Source organism: Oryctolagus cuniculus, chromosome X (assembly GCF_051225735.1).
Source record: "Oryctolagus cuniculus isolate XC-2025 breed Fujian yellow rabbit chromosome X, ASM5122573v1, whole genome shotgun sequence".
Lineage (NCBI taxonomy): Eukaryota > Metazoa > Chordata > Mammalia > Lagomorpha > Leporidae > Oryctolagus > Oryctolagus cuniculus.
Window position 1 is genome coordinate 105,924,948 of NC_142888.1, and position 15,485 is coordinate 105,940,432.

At 42.5% G+C, this 15,485-nt stretch overlaps 1 protein-coding gene across 3 annotated transcripts in view; it reads right to left on the reverse strand.

Annotated features, from left to right (window-relative positions):
• Positions 1-9,795: 9,795 nt before the first annotated feature.
• Positions 9,796-15,485, reverse strand: part of LOC149119716 (uncharacterized) — a 367,358-nt gene continuing 361,668 nt past the window's right edge. For all 3 annotated transcript variants that reach the window (XM_089324683.1, XM_089324684.1, XM_089324685.1), the window contains 2 exons: positions 12,319-12,503; positions 9,796-10,532 (listed from right to left, as the gene is read on the reverse strand). The gene's annotated coding sequence lies outside the window, so the exon portion shown is untranslated. The remainder of the gene's footprint in view (positions 10,533-12,318; positions 12,504-15,485) is intronic.

Sequence of the window (15,485 nt, forward strand, 5' to 3'; positions counted from 1 at the left end):
ACGTCCTGCATTTTGCTTTTAGTGAACCTTCCCCTGCTGTTCCTCCTACTCAGAATGCGCTTCTCCAGCATCCCTATTTGATTGGCAATAAGCTTTCAAGTCTCAGTCCAAGCATAACCCACTTCTAAGACTTCTTCTAAGAACAATTACTTCTCACATACTCATGTTTTGTGGAGGTTTTATTGCAGAATAGTTTACAGTCTTTTTTTTTGTTTGTTTGTTCTACTTAATTCTTTTGGTTGACTACTGTAATCAATACACAATTATTCTTAAGTGCTAACACTTAACTGAAAAGTGATCGTTGTTAAATATAAGAGTGGGAATAAGAGAGGGAAGAGATGTGCAATTCGGGACATGCTCAAGCTGACTTACCTCAAACGGTAGAGTTAGAAACATACCAGGGGATTTGAATTCAATCCCATCAAGGTGGCATGTACCAATGCCATCTCACTAGTTCCAGTGATCAATTTCTGTTCACAATTGATCATAATGATAGGACTAAGAACCAAAGGGATCACATAAACAAGAATAGTGTCTGCAAATACTAACTGATCGAATTAAAAAGGGAGAGAATGATCCAACATGGGAAGTGGGATACACAGCAGACCCATAGAATGGCAGATGTCCTAAACAGCACTCTGGCCTCAGAATCAGCCCTTAAGGCATGCGGATCCGGCTGAAACGCCCTTGAGAGTATTTCAGGCATGGAAAGCCAAGACACTCTGGAAAAAAAAAAAAAAAAAAAAAAAAAAAAAAAAAAAAAAAAACTACATGAAAGATCTCCACTAGTGAGATCCCAGTGGAAAGAACGGGTCATCAAAGAAGGAGGTACCTTTCTCTGAAGGAAGAATTTCCACTTTGACCATGGCCTTGTCTAAATATGATCAGAGTCGGTGAACTCAGGGGGGCTTCCATAGCCTTGACAGCTCATGACAAGAGCCTAGGATGATTACTGATGCCATAAACAAGAGTGTCAATTTGTTAAGTCAAGAACAGGAGTCACTGTGCACTTACTCCTCATGTAGGATCTCTGTCCTTAATGTGCTGTACATTGAGATTTAATACTATAACTAGTACTCAAACAGTATTTTTCATTTTATGTTTCTGTGTGGGAGCAAACTGTTGAAATCTTTACTTAATGTATGCTAAACTGATCTTCTGTATATAAAGAGAATTGAAAATGAATCTTGATGTGAATGGAAGGGGAGAGGGAGTAGGAAAGGGGAGGGTTGCGGGTGGGAGGGACGTTATGGTGGGGAAGCCATTGTAATCCATAAGCTGTACTTTGGAAATTTATATTCATTAAATAAAAGTTAAAAATAAAAAAAGAATAGTTTACAGTCTTTGAATTATCCAAGAGCATTTCTTTCCTCTCTCTTATTGAAATATTAATTTCCTAATTTCTTAAGTATGGGACTGGGACTGATTAGCCTTTACATCTGCCACATCTAGCACAGTCAGTGGCTTGCACACAGTATATGCTCAGTGGCCATTGGTTTGAATTGAAGGGAACTGAAAACAACACCTGGCAGAAAAGTCACTCTCACATAAACATAGTAAGTATAAAGTGACAAAACTATTTCCTGGTTCATTAAGTGAGGCAGGTATAAAGCAGCAGGGTATTGAGAACTTGAAGGAGAAGTGTACGTCATGAACAAAGGGAAGACTGATGTTTCTGAGAAAAACATGGCTTTTACAACCTCTATCTCAGCTTATTTTGACTTCAAAAGAAAAAAGAAGCAGTGTGCCACATTTTCCTGCCATCCTAAATGACAAGAAAATGCATACCTTAATAAATTTTTATTTATTTTGTTTAAGAGACAGACACAAACACACATAAACACACACATGGATAAACAGACACACAAAGATCTCCTATTCACCGATTCATTGTCCCAAATACCCTCAACATCTAGGGCTAGGCCAGGCCAAAGCCAAGAGATTAGATCTTTATCTGGGTCTCCCAGGTGGGCAGCAGGAACCAAAGGACATGAGCATCACCTGTTGTCTCCCAGGGTATATATTAGGAAGAAGCTAGAATTGGGAATCGAGCCAAGACTTAAATGCAGGCACTCTGATATGGGATGTGGGCATCCCAAACAGAGACTTAAATGTTGTGCCAAATGTCTGCCCCAACATGCATATCTTAGACTGATAAGTCCGTCCAACTTGAACCCTTATCCCTTGGATCTTCCAAATCCCTTGGTTCTTCCAATTCAACAAGGTGAATCGTTAAGATACAGTCATTATCTAGGCTGGCACTGTGGTGTAGTGGGTAAAGCTGCCGTCTGCAGTGCCAGCATCCCATATGGGCGCCAACTTGAGTCCCTGCTGCTCCACTTCTGATCCAGCTCTCTGCTATGGCCTGGGAAAGCAGTAGAAGATGGCCCAGGTTCTTGAGCCCCTGCAACCACATGGGAGATCTGGAGGAAGTTCCTGGCACCTGGCTTCGAATCAGCACAGGTCCAGCCATTGCAGGCATCTGAGTGGTGAACCAGTGGATGGAAGACCTCTTTCTGTCTCTGCCTTTCTGTAACTCTGCCTTTCAAATAAATAAATGAAAAAGAAGATATAATCATTATCATAAAGGTGCTTCAATCCCTTGAAACATGTCTATGATTTCATTTCCATTTGTATGTATTTTATAACACAGCCTCATTTTTAAGTGCCCTGTGCTAATCAAAGTTACATAAATCCAATTACACTTTATTGTACTCACCACTGCCACAACACTCTCTCTGCCATCTTCAAAAGCTGTTGTATGCTATAGAATTTAGAGACAGTACAATTCTATACTCTGCCCAGGAAAACAGGCTCTCTTCTCTGCCCAGACAAAATACATGCCATTTTCATCCTCTAACATGCAAGTTAGATAACCCTTGTGGTCCTTCTTGTCACCCTATCTCTTTGTCAGAATGTCAGAAAAGATCAAGAACTACACTTGATCAAAATACTACACTTTAACTGCTGCAAGTTGGGCCTGAGCCCATGGGATCCAACTGAAAATTTTATATGTATTTACATTCAACTATTTTTTTTTTATTTTTGACAGGCAGAGTGGACAGTGAGAGAGAGAGAGACAGGTCTTCCTTTGCCGTTGGTTCACCCTCCAATGGCCGCCGCTGCAGCCGGCGCACCGCGCTGATCCGATGGCAGGAGCCAGGATCCAGGTGCTTTTCCTGGCCTCCCATGGGGTGCAGGGCCCAAGCACCTGGGCCATCCTCCACTGCACTCCCTGGCCATAGCAGAGAGCTGGCCTGGAAGAGGGGCAACCGGGACAGAATCCGGCACCCCAACCGGGACTAGAACCCGGTGTGCCGGCGCCGCAAGGTGGAGGATTAGCCTATTGAGCCACGGCGCCGGCCCTACATTCAACTATTTAACAAGCTCTACAAGTACCTAACATGAGCCTGGATCTGTGCTAGCGAATAGGGGCAATTGGTAGACATGGTACTTCTCATCACAGACTCAGTTACTTGGAAGTAAAATAATTCCCACAATTCAATCAGGTGAGTATATTCTTAATGTCATTTTTCATAAAATACTTATTCAGCACTCAGTATCTAATATGTATCAAGCACTAGATGAGAAGACAATTTAGGAAGGGAGATAGAATAGGTAGCTCAAGGTCTATAGGAAACTGCCTATCACTCCAGCTTCTCACTACCTAACCATAACCAGTCAGCAGCTTTCAGTTATTTCCATCCCAACACCTAGACCTCGAAAACCAGCTGACTTCCTAGAAAATATATGAAAGTTCTTTGGCTCGTTCAATAATCTTTTTTACAGCATTAGCATTTTGAATTGGGTTTTATTCTTGTTGGGTTGTCTCTGATTCCTGGTTCCTTACTGATGGGCTTACATGTCACCATTTATGCCTGGGAAAGCAGCAAATGGCCCAAATGCTTGGGCCCCTGCACCCATATGGGAGACCCAGAAGAAGCTCCTGGCTCCTGGCTTCAGTCTGGCCCAGCCCTGGCTGTTGCCGTCATTTGGGGAGTAAACCAGCAGATAGAAAGGTGCTCTGGGGGTGGGGTGGGGGGGCTGGCGGGGAGGGTGCCTATAACTCTGCCTTTCAAATGAATAAAATAAAAAAAGTGAGGTGGAGATGATTAATTCTTGAGAGTGGGACTAGCTACCTTATAAAAGGACTGAACTATCTAGGCTCTTCTGCCCTTCTGTCCCTTGTATGAGATGAGGACACAGCATTCATCCCCTTCTAAGGGTGCAGCTTTTAAGGTGTCATCTTGGAAACAGAGAGCCAGTCTTCTTCACCAGACATCAAACCTGACAGTGTCTGGATGTGGGACTTTTCAGCCTCTAGAACTACAAGAAATAGTTTTGTTGTTTATAAATTACCCAATCTGTGCTATTCTGTTACTGCTGTGGTTGCAGCACAAATGGACTAAGACAAGGTAACTCATTTTCCCCAGTGGTTCCCCATCTAACCCAAACATCTTGTCTCATGCTCACCAACTCTCTGGGATCCACAAAACAATAAGCCATTTTGTCAGTGAAGTCAAAAACAATATGAAAATCTTGCTAGTGGCTGGAAGCAACAAGTTCTTTGCCGTCCTTTAGCAAGTTCAGAATCTAGACGTTGACAAGGGAGGATGGGGGAAGAATGGTGCAACAGGGGAAAGAAAGGAAACGATTTCTGCTCCCAAGCTTCTCTCGCCAGATTTTATCCACCTAACCCTGAAGTCAAAGAATGCATTTCCAAACACTTTCCCACATTTGTTTCCCCTCCTCAGCCTCCCAGAGGCTCCTCAGTCTCAAACTGTAGATAATCTTCAGATCAATGAGGGCTGATGTCAAACTCTTACTAAGCCATGTTTTCCCAGCTGGGGGTAAATTCCGCTTGCCTGGATGTAAAACTTTCTAATTAGAAATGTCAAGTCTCTGTTTAAATAGCAAGGAAGGAACCACGAGTAGAGAGAGTAGCAGGCTACAAAAATGTTTAAATTAACCCTTCCTTCACTCTGAATTAAAAGGCTTTGGGTAGTGAAACCTGCAGAGTTAAACTCTAGATTAATTTTTCATTCATTTTCTGCTCTATGTGAGTTGGATGGTAAAAGAGCATGGAGTGACATAAGAGGGGTAGTAGCCAGGGGGAACCTCTTAAATAATTGACTCCAGTAGCTGTAGAAGGCAGTGAAAAATCTTTTGTCCCATAATAATGTGCTGTCATTCCAAGTCCTTAATTCATTGGCTAGAAATCTCCAAATTTCTTCCTTTTATATGTTAATAGCATGTATGACCCATCAAGAAGGTAAAATAAAAAATGCCTGGGAATAGGAATGAACTATTATCTGCCATTAACACTTTCCTCCAAATGTGCTTGTCACAATAGCCAAGGGGTTGTGGAGGAGATGAATATGTTACAAGTATCACCTCATTCTTGCAGTGGGAGGAAATACTGAAGAGTTAATCAAGTGACACAAGTAGATGCATCACCCTATATTATTTACATTCAAAAATGGCTGGATGTCTGGACCCAGCAAGTTCCCTATTAGCGTTTATAGTGCTAGGGTGGCTGAGAAAGAACTGGCGGCATTGCTCAAAATTCAGATGGCAAGGGAATTTCTCTCCCTCCTATGTATCTCACCTCTCCAAGTGCTTTTGAGTCCATGTCAGGGTGTGAATTTTTTTTATAGGTGTTAAGTACCAGCCAGGTTTTACCATTTAAGTTGTTTTCTCATGGGGCATTGAAAATAACAGGTCAAGCTGAAACTGATGGGCTGTATTTCTTTTTCAAAAAGCTAAGGAAAGTTGCTATCTTATATTTTATTTCTTCCCAGAATTAAAGGAGAGTTTGCCAGATGGCATACCCAGGTTCTAATTGGGAGATGGGTAACATTTATCATAATTCACCCTGTTCCCAGTGCCAGTCTCAAGCAGCTCTCCTGTCACATTTTGGGCTGAGGCAAGCATAGCAGACAGAATTGGTGTCTACTACTAATCATCAAGAAATTGCATCATGTGCCAGGTCCACTTCATATGCTCAAAAATATGGAAACCTAGAATTTTTTCAGTGCATGACAGGGACCATGTATACCATCACTTTTGTTTAATGGTTTATCTTTAACAGATAACTCCCTCAAATCAGACAAGTTAGAATTGAAGAAGAGGGTAAGCTGCCAGAAGCAAAAATGTCTCTTTGCTTTCTGTATTCCTTGCCCTTGAATCTCAAATGGGTCTCACACCCTATTGTATTCATACCCCACCCCCACCCCCACCCCCAGTCACTGGAAAGAACAGTTCCAGAATTCTCCTCTGCTTGCTGCCCCCTTTCCCACCACCATCCCCAGCCCTCCTAATATAAAAAGGCCCGGCCCCTTGAGGCCCAGGCCTTCTGCCACACGTTCCATCAGTGTGCATGTGGGCAGTTGGTCACTCACCTCTATGGATTTATTTTCTCTGAATAAATTCTGTCTGGCTGTAAATTCACACACTGCCCCCTCTCTATTCCGCGCCTCTTTTCCTAACACTTTCTTCCTTCAATTTGACTGTCTCAACACTCTCCCTGAATGTGGCTTTTTTTTCTTTTGAAAAGTGTTCTAGAGAATTAGAAGTTCAAATGGAGTTACTGGCATAAATAGTTCCCCTCAATAGGTAGCACATGGATTTTGCTACATCTGGGGACAAAGTACATTCGTCATGGCAAGAGCTAGGTGATAATTTTACTGAAAGCTCAGTGTTAGAGATATGGCTGTGCTCTGTTGTAAGTTTTGGCAGTGTGTACACTGTGATTGGCTCTCAGTTGAAAGCTTTGAATTGCCTACTTGAACCATAAGAAGTCAGAGAGAGACTCCATAGCTGTTCTTCCCAGGTGAGTGATAAAGTTCTGGGGATGGGCTCCAGAAATATCAGAAAATGTTTCAAGAGAATGCACGTGTCAATGCAGGTGAGTAAGCCAATGTTATGCCCTGTGAACCATCTGGAAGCTGCAGGTGGATTGTATGTTGACCTACACATTTGGCAGTTGGTTCACAAGATCCCTAAGGACACTGCCACATGAATATTTGAAGATCCAGGAATATTTTCCATACAGACTAAAAGGAGTAAATTATGTAATAGCTGATGATGTTATATTCCTTTCCTTACTCATCCCTACTGAGGACTTTTTTCCAGAGAACTTTTCAAATGCACAAAAGTCAGTGTGGAAAAAAATGCCTGCAATCAATGGGCAATAGAGGCCAGCAACTTAAGTGTGATTGAGGGCTCAGAATCTAGGCTTCATTGGGCCCTAGAGCTAGGCTCTGGATTCCAGCAATAACACTGATTGCTGAGAATAAAATTCATATCTCTTAGAGGAATTTAGTAGCCACCCGTGCTCAGTTTGCAAGAAATATTTGTGGAGAAAAAAATGTGAAGCAAGTATCTCTCTTCAATAACTACCTTGGCCCAACTTCATCAAAGGAAAGTGGCTTTGCATGCTTTGAGGTGACAGAACTCTGCAAATGACTATGCCCCAGGCTTGGTTTGTGACAGCAGAGCTGTTGTTGCTGTGTTGATTTATTCTAATATTTGCCCAGTAGCTGGCCAGGAGACAAATGGCCTATCTTCAATGTCCTTAACTTCACCTAAGTCCTCCCAGAAGCACAGGATCAAGGACTGCAAGGTTCTGAGCAAACGTCATCCAGTTTGTTTCTAAAAATTGAGCTAGATATTCGAATTAATGACATTTTTATTTAGTCTTCTTCACTAATTTTGCTATCTGACACTAAATGTTGATTGTTCTAGCATTCCCTCACTCTATGATAGAAAGAAAAGTACCTGAAAGGGTCTCAATTTCCCCATACTTATCAAAGTAAACTAGCAATTGAATGGTTACCCTGTGCATATCCCTGTGGTTGGCTGGAACTCCTGTTCTATGCTTAGATTTACAATGGTTTTTGGGCATCGGTGTCCAATAAATAATTCAGATCAAAATCCCCACTGGGCCTTTCTTTGATAAACTACCCCAGATAGTCAAAATAAATGTTTTAGTTATATTTAGAGAATACCAATAGCTGAAAGCCAAATAAAATTGTAAATGGTAAATGTTGAAGCAGCTGAGAGGGAGGTAAATACATACTGTGCTCTGCTCAATTATAAAATGCACACCTGTACCATCAAAATGATAGTATTTGTCCACTGGAAATATTTAACTGTAGGCAAACGGACATGCCAGCTGCATTTAGAACTTGGAACTTTAAAAAATGTCTTTTCAATTTTAATTTACTTTCTGCTGATGACCTGCAGGCTGAATGAAGCATGTGCGTTGGGAATTACCCACCACAGGATATGGTGATCCGATTTCAAGTGACATTTGGTCCATTCCCAGAAAACCTGTTTCATACCATCTCCTTACTTGCTATAACTAACATGATTTTATCATTGGAATGTAATCATTTCTCGAATTTTAAAGGATTACAAAGAAAATAGAAAGTTTATTTTAAAAAGACTGGCAAATGAGAGCTATACAAAGAATGTTCATAGCAGGACTTTGCTTTGGGTCCTCAAGTACACAGTGAGAAACAGCAAAATCACTAGGTCTGGTACACATCAACGGTGCCAGTAATTACTAATATTTGTCTTTGGCGCTATTCCATATTCCCAGATATTATAATGTGGCCAATCCTATGGGGTGCTGTTCTCAACAGACTGTTAGTTGATAAAGGTTCAAAGTTTGTTGATACTGCTTAAAGTTATTTAAATTTTTTTCATAGAATACTATCAAATGAATCTCTAATAATAAAAATATCATGGGATTTGATGAACAATCTAAATTTTCATTCCTTTCTAGTAATCCTGAAGTCTCTCCCACTAGGCTACAATCTACTCTACTTATTCAAAAAGTTAGAAGTTTCCAGGGCAGCACTTCGATTTGTTTTCATGATCTGAATAAACATTCAGGCTACACAGGCAAGTTTTTGCCTACAGAGTGATGATATCATGAAGAAGAGCGAGAACTTTCCAAACACAAAAGCATTCACATAATATGGTGCATGACATTCTTATATATAAAATGTCCTGGGTGCCGTGGCTCACTTGGCTAATCCTCCTCCTGCGGCGCTAGCATCCCATATGGGCACCAGGTTCTAGTCCCGGTTGCTCCTCTTCCAGTCCAGCTCTCTGCTGTGGCCCGGGAAGGCAGTGGAGGATGGCCCAAGTGCTTTGGCCCCTGCACCCGAGTGGGAGACGAGGAGGAGGCACCTAGCTCCTGATTCTGGATCAGCGCAGCGCTGGCTGTAGCGGCCATTTGGGGGGTGAAGCAACGGAAGGAAGACCTTTCTCTCTGTCTCTCTCTCTAACTATATCTGTCAAATAAAAAAAAAAAATACTTTAAAAAATAAATAAGGCGGGTGCCACGGCTTACTAGGCTAATCATCCGCCTTGTGGCGCCAGCACACCGGGTTCTAGTCCCGGTTGGGGCGCCGGATTCTGTCCCAGTTGCCCCTCTTCCAGGCCAGCTCTCTGCTGTGGCCAGGGAGTGCAGTGGAGGATGGCCCAAGTGCTTGGGCCCTGCACCCCATGGGAGACCAGGAGAAGCACCTGGCTCCTGCCATCGGATCAGCGTGGTGCACCGGCTGCAGCGCGCCGGCCGCGGCGGCCATTGGAGGGTGAACCAACGGCAAAAGGAAGACCTCTCTCTGTCTCTCTCTCTCACTGTCCACTCTGCCTGTCAAAAAAAAATAAAATAAATAAATAGTTCTAGCCTCTGCCTTAAGTGTCCAATCTTCAGTGCAGCAATATCACTTGGAAGACATGGCAAAATGCAGATTATTTTATTAAAAATTAAAACATAACAAGACAGCTGGGGCTTATCACCAATAAGTCTGACTCAGCAAGTTTATTATGGGGCCCAAGAACTTGGATTTCTAGCGAGTTTTCAGATAATGTGGATGCTAACACAGGCGTTACATTTTGAGAACCATTGCCCTCAACAGAATCCATTTGAGAATCTTCCCTAACTTAACAGAATCCAACTCTCTCTAGGAACAGGTAACATGTGAGCTCATTTCCACCCTATTATTGAATTTATAAAATTACTTCCCTGGCTAGAAGGACAAGACATGGCACAGTGAACATTTGGTTACTGGCAGAGAATAAGAGGAAAAGACAGCTTAGAGAATTGGGAAGAGATGAGAGGTTTCAGATCTATTGATATATGATTAAGAACCACACAATTTAACATGTACAATGTGAGAGTAGAAACATATTAAAGCCAGTGCCGCGGCTCACTAGGCTAATCCTCCACCTAGCGGCGCCGGCACACCGGGTTCTAGTTCCGGTCGGGGCGCCGGATTCTGTCCTGGTTGCCCCACTTCCAGGCCAGCTCTCTGCTGTGGCCAGGGAGTGCAGTGGAGGATGGCCCAAGTGCTTGGGCCCTGTACCCCATGGGAGAACAGGAGAAGCACCTGGCTCCTGGCTTCGGTTCAGCGCGGTGCGCAGGCCGCAGCGCGCCAGCCGTGGCGGCCATTGGAGGGTGAACCAACGGCAAAAAGGAAGACCTTTCTCTCTCTCTCTCTCACTATCCACTCTGCCTGTCAAAAAAAAAAAAAAGAGAGAGAGAGAAACATATTAAAATATCATCCCCAAAATCAAGGTAATAAGAATATTCATCACAACCTAAATTTCTTTGTGCTCTTCTTCTGTTGTGTTTTTGTGGTAAAAAAAAAAAAAAAAAAAACATGAGATCTATTCTCTTCACAAATTTTGAAGTGTGTGATATAGAATTGTTAACTATAGGCACTATATTGTAGAGCACATCTCTATAACTTTTTCATCCACCATAATTGAATTAGTATAAGCACTGCATAACAAAATATAGCCCCATTTGCCCACTCCCAATCACTATTGGATTCTGAATTCAATGGAATCATGCATTTGTCCTTTTGTGAGTGGCTTACTTCACTTAGCATAATGTCCTGTTACCGCAAATGTCAATATTCTCATCTCTTTTTATAGGCTGTGTAATATTACAATGTATGTATATAGTACATTGCCTTTATCTGTTCCTCTGGCATTGGGCAACTGGCTTGTTAATATAGCTTGGCTACTGTGAACCACTGTGATGAACAAGGGAAGACAGAGAGCTCTTTGAGATCTGCTTTTAATTCTTTGGTGTATATATACTCAGAGGTGGGACTGTTGAGTCACGTGGTAGTTCATTTTTAAAGTAAATTTCATGTTGTTTTCCGAAGCTGCTGCACCACATTACACTATCAACAGTGTACAAGCGTTCTAATTTCTCATCATCCTGGCCAACAACTGTTATCGTTTTGCTGTTGTTAACGGAAATGCTAACAAGTATGAGGTAACATCTCACTACCCTTTTGAATTATACTTCCCTGATAATTAATGATGTTGAATATGTTTCATATATCTGATGACTATTTGTATGTCTTTGGAGAATTGTCAATTCAGATTCAATTGGTTTTTTTAAGTAGTTTTATTTATTTTCATTTTATTTGAAATGCAGAGACAGAGAGACATGGAGGTGGGTGGAAGTTCTCTCATTTGCTGGCTTACTCTCCATATGCCAGTAGCACCCAGAGTTGGGTTGGACTGAAGCCAGAAGCCAGGAACTACAACCCTGTCTTCCACATGGGTGGCAGGGACTCAAGTACTTGTGTCATCACCTGCTGCCTGCCAGAGTGCACATTAGTAGAAAGCTGCATTACAGGCAGATCAGAGACTCAAATACAGATATTTTGATAGGGGACACAGGCATGCCAAGCAGCACCTTAACGACCATGCTGCAAAAAAGGAGCATCCTTTCCCTATTGTATGCCCTAGGCAGCTTGTAAAAGATCACTTCACTGTGTAAGCTTGAATTTATGGTTTATTTATGTACTTATTTCTGTGTTCTCCTTCCTATTCATTGATCTTTATGCCATGACCTCACTGTTTTAATTAGTATAGCTTTGTAATATATTTTGAAATGAGAAACTGCAATGCCCCAGGTTTATTTTTCTTTCTCAATATCACTTTGACTTTTCTGTGTCTTTTGTGTTTCCATATGGATTTTAGGATAACTACTCAAACTTTTTTGTCTTTTAACATTCACACAAAAATTAAAAGTGATTAATATATATCACCATCACCATATTATAGTATTCTGTATTTGTTTGTATATTTTAGTATTGACTTTTAAGCCTGATATGATTCCATGCTGTTGTCTAACATCCTTTCATTTCAACAAACCATTCCCATTAATGTTTCTCTTAAAGCAGCTCCACTGGCGATGATCTTCCTTAGCTTTCATTCCTCTGGGATAGTATTTCTCCATCATTTTAAAAACATTTTTACATATTTATCTTTACTTACCTGAAAGGCAGAGGGACAGAGATCTTTCATCTTCTGTTTCATTTCATAAATACATGTAAAATCTAGGGATGGGGGTGTCTAAAGGCAGGAGGATGGAACTCAATCCACATCTCCCATGTGGTTGACAAGGACCCAGATTCTTGAGCCATAACCTGTTGTCCTTCAGGGTATGCATTAGCAGGCACCTGGAATAGAAGGTAAACCCAGGACTTGAACTCTGGTATTCTGATAAGGAATAGGGGCATCTCAAGTGGCATCCTAATTTGTGTGTCATATGCCAACATTTAACATTTCTCCTTCATTTTGGAAAGAGTTTTGCATGCATAATTTTTGATTGGTATTTTATTCCTTTTAAAACTTTGACTATATAGTCCCTGCCCCTTCCACTTTTCAAGGTTTCTAATGAGAAGTCCACTAGTATTCCTATGGGGTCCCCCACAGTCAATGAGTCACTCATCTCTTACAGCTTTCAAATTCTTTGTCTTTGACTTCTGAAAGTTTGACTAAAATACACCTTAGTATAGACTTCTTCACAGTCTTCTTATTTTACCCTTTGTATTTCATGAAACTACATTTCATTTCCCTCCTATTTGGGAAACTGTAGACCATTATTTCCTTTTTATTTATTTTATTTATTTGAGAGGCAAAGATAGAGTGTGTATCCATCTGCTGATTCACTTTTTTAAAATATTTATTTATTTGAAAGTCAGAGACACACAGAGAGAAGAGAGGCAGAGAGAGGCAGAGAGAGAGAGAGAGAGAGAGAGAGAGAGAGGTCTTCCATCCACTGGTTCACTCCCCAATTGGCCACAATGGCTGAAGCTGCACGAATCTGAAAACAGGAGCCGGGAGCTTCCTCCAAGTTTCCCACGCAGGTGCAGGGGCCCAAGAACTTGGTCCATCTTGGAAGGCTTTCCCAGGCCATAGCACAGAGATGGATGGAAAGTAGAGCAGCCGAGTCTTGAATTAGCACCAATAGGGAATGCCTGCGCTTCAGGCCAGGGAGTTAACCTGCTGCACCACAGCACTGGCCCCCTAATTCACTCTCCAAATACCTGCAATAGCTGTGTCAAGGACAAGGCAAAAACTGGGAGCCAAGAACTCAATTTATGTCTCCCTTGGGGGTGACAAGAGCACAAGGACTTCAGCCTACATTATACTCTCAGGGTCTGCATTAAAGGAACCTGGAGTCACAAGCTGAAGACATTTATCAAATCAAGGCACTCTAATGTAGGATGTGAGTACCTTTTTTTAAAGATTTTATTTATTTGACAGGTAGAATTCCAGACAGGGAGAAAGGTCTTCCTTCCAATGGTTCACTCTCTAAATGGCCACAACGGCCAGAGCTGCGCCGATCCGAAGCCAGGAGCCAGGTGCTTCTTCCTGGTCTCCCATGTGGGTGCAGGGGCCCAAGCACTTGGGCCATCCTCTACTGCTTTCCCAGACCACAGCAGAGAGCTGCATTGGAAGAGGAGCAGCCGGGACTAGACCTGGCGTCCATATGGGATGCCGGCAATGCAGGCAGAGGATTAACCTACTGTGCCACGGCGGGGGCTCCGGGATGTGAGTATCTTAACCAGTGTCTTAATTGCTACACTAAATTCCCCCACCATATATGTTGTTTGAGAGGCAGAGATAAAGAGAAAGACACAAGAGAGAAAAACGTTTCTTCAAATAATCTTCTGTATCTTGATCTCTTCAACAGTTCCTATGATGTGCATGTTGGTTCATTTGACTGTGTCCCCTACATGGCACAGGCACCTTTAAGTGCTTTTTTTTTTATCGTTTCTTACTTTGTTTCTCTGACTAGATAATTTCAAATCACCTGTCTTCATGTTCAACGATTCTTTCTTCTGCTTCATCAAGCCTGCTGTTGAAGTTCTCAATTAAATGACTCAATTCACTGTATACTTCAGCTCCAGAATTTGTTTCTTACTTAACATTCTTTTCATCTCTGTTGGTATTTTCATGCTGTTTCTGTATCATTTCCTTGATTTTGTTCAGTTGTCTATCTGTGTTTTCCTAGAGGTCACAGAGCTTTTTTTTTTTTTCACTTTTTAAAGATTTATTTTATGTATTTGAAAGAGTTACAGAGAGAGGTAGAGACACACAGAGAAGTCTTCCTTCTGTTGGTTCACTCAAATGACCTCAATGGCCAGAGCTGTAGCGATCTGAAGCCAGGAGCCAGGTGGTTCTTCCCAGTCTCCCACATGGGTGCAGGGGCCCAAGGACTTTGGCCATCCTCCAGTGCTTTCCCAGGCACACGAGCAGGGAGCTGGGTTGGATGTGGAGCAGCCAGGACTCGAACCGCCGCCCACATGGGATGCTGGCACCGAAGACCAGGGCTTTAAGCCGCTGCACCACAGCGCCGGCCCCTAAATATCTATTTTTTTTTTAAGATTTATTTCTTTATTTGAAAAGCAGAGTTACAGAGAAGGAGAGACAGAGAGCTCTTCCATTTGCTGGTTCACTCCCCAAATGGCTGCAACGGCCAGGGCTGGCCAGGCCACAACCAGGAGCCAGGAGCTTCATCCATGTCTCCCACGCAGGTGCAGGAGCCCAAGGACTTGGGCCATCTTTCACAGGTCTCCCAGGCGCATTAGCAGGAAGCTGGATCAGAAGTAGAGCAGCCGGGACCCGAACGAGCACCCACAAGGGATGCCGGCTCTGCAGACAGTTGCTTAATTAGCGTCACCACTGTACAGGCCCCGATAAATATATCTTCAAAATACAACTTTAAATTTGGGGCTGGTATTGTGGTGCACGGGGTTAAGCCATTGCCTGCGACACAGGCATCCCACATGGGCACCAGGTCATGTCCCGGCTGCTCCACTCCACTCCAGCTCCCTGCCAATGTACCTGGGAGAGCAGCGGAGGGTGGTTCAAGTGTTTGGGCCCCTGCACCCATGTGGGAGACCCGGAAGAAGCTCCTGGCTTCAGCCTGGCGCAGCCCTTTGGGGAGTGAACCAGCATATGAAAGAGCTCTCTTTGTCTCTCCCTCTCTTTCTGTATCTCTACCTTTCAAATGAATCTTTAAAATATATTTCTTTAAAATTTTACTTATTTTCATTTTATTTGAAAGAGTATGAGAGATACAAAGAGCTCCCGTAACCAGGCAAAGGGAGATATAAAAATTACGGACGCTGCTTCCGGCCATAGCGGAATGC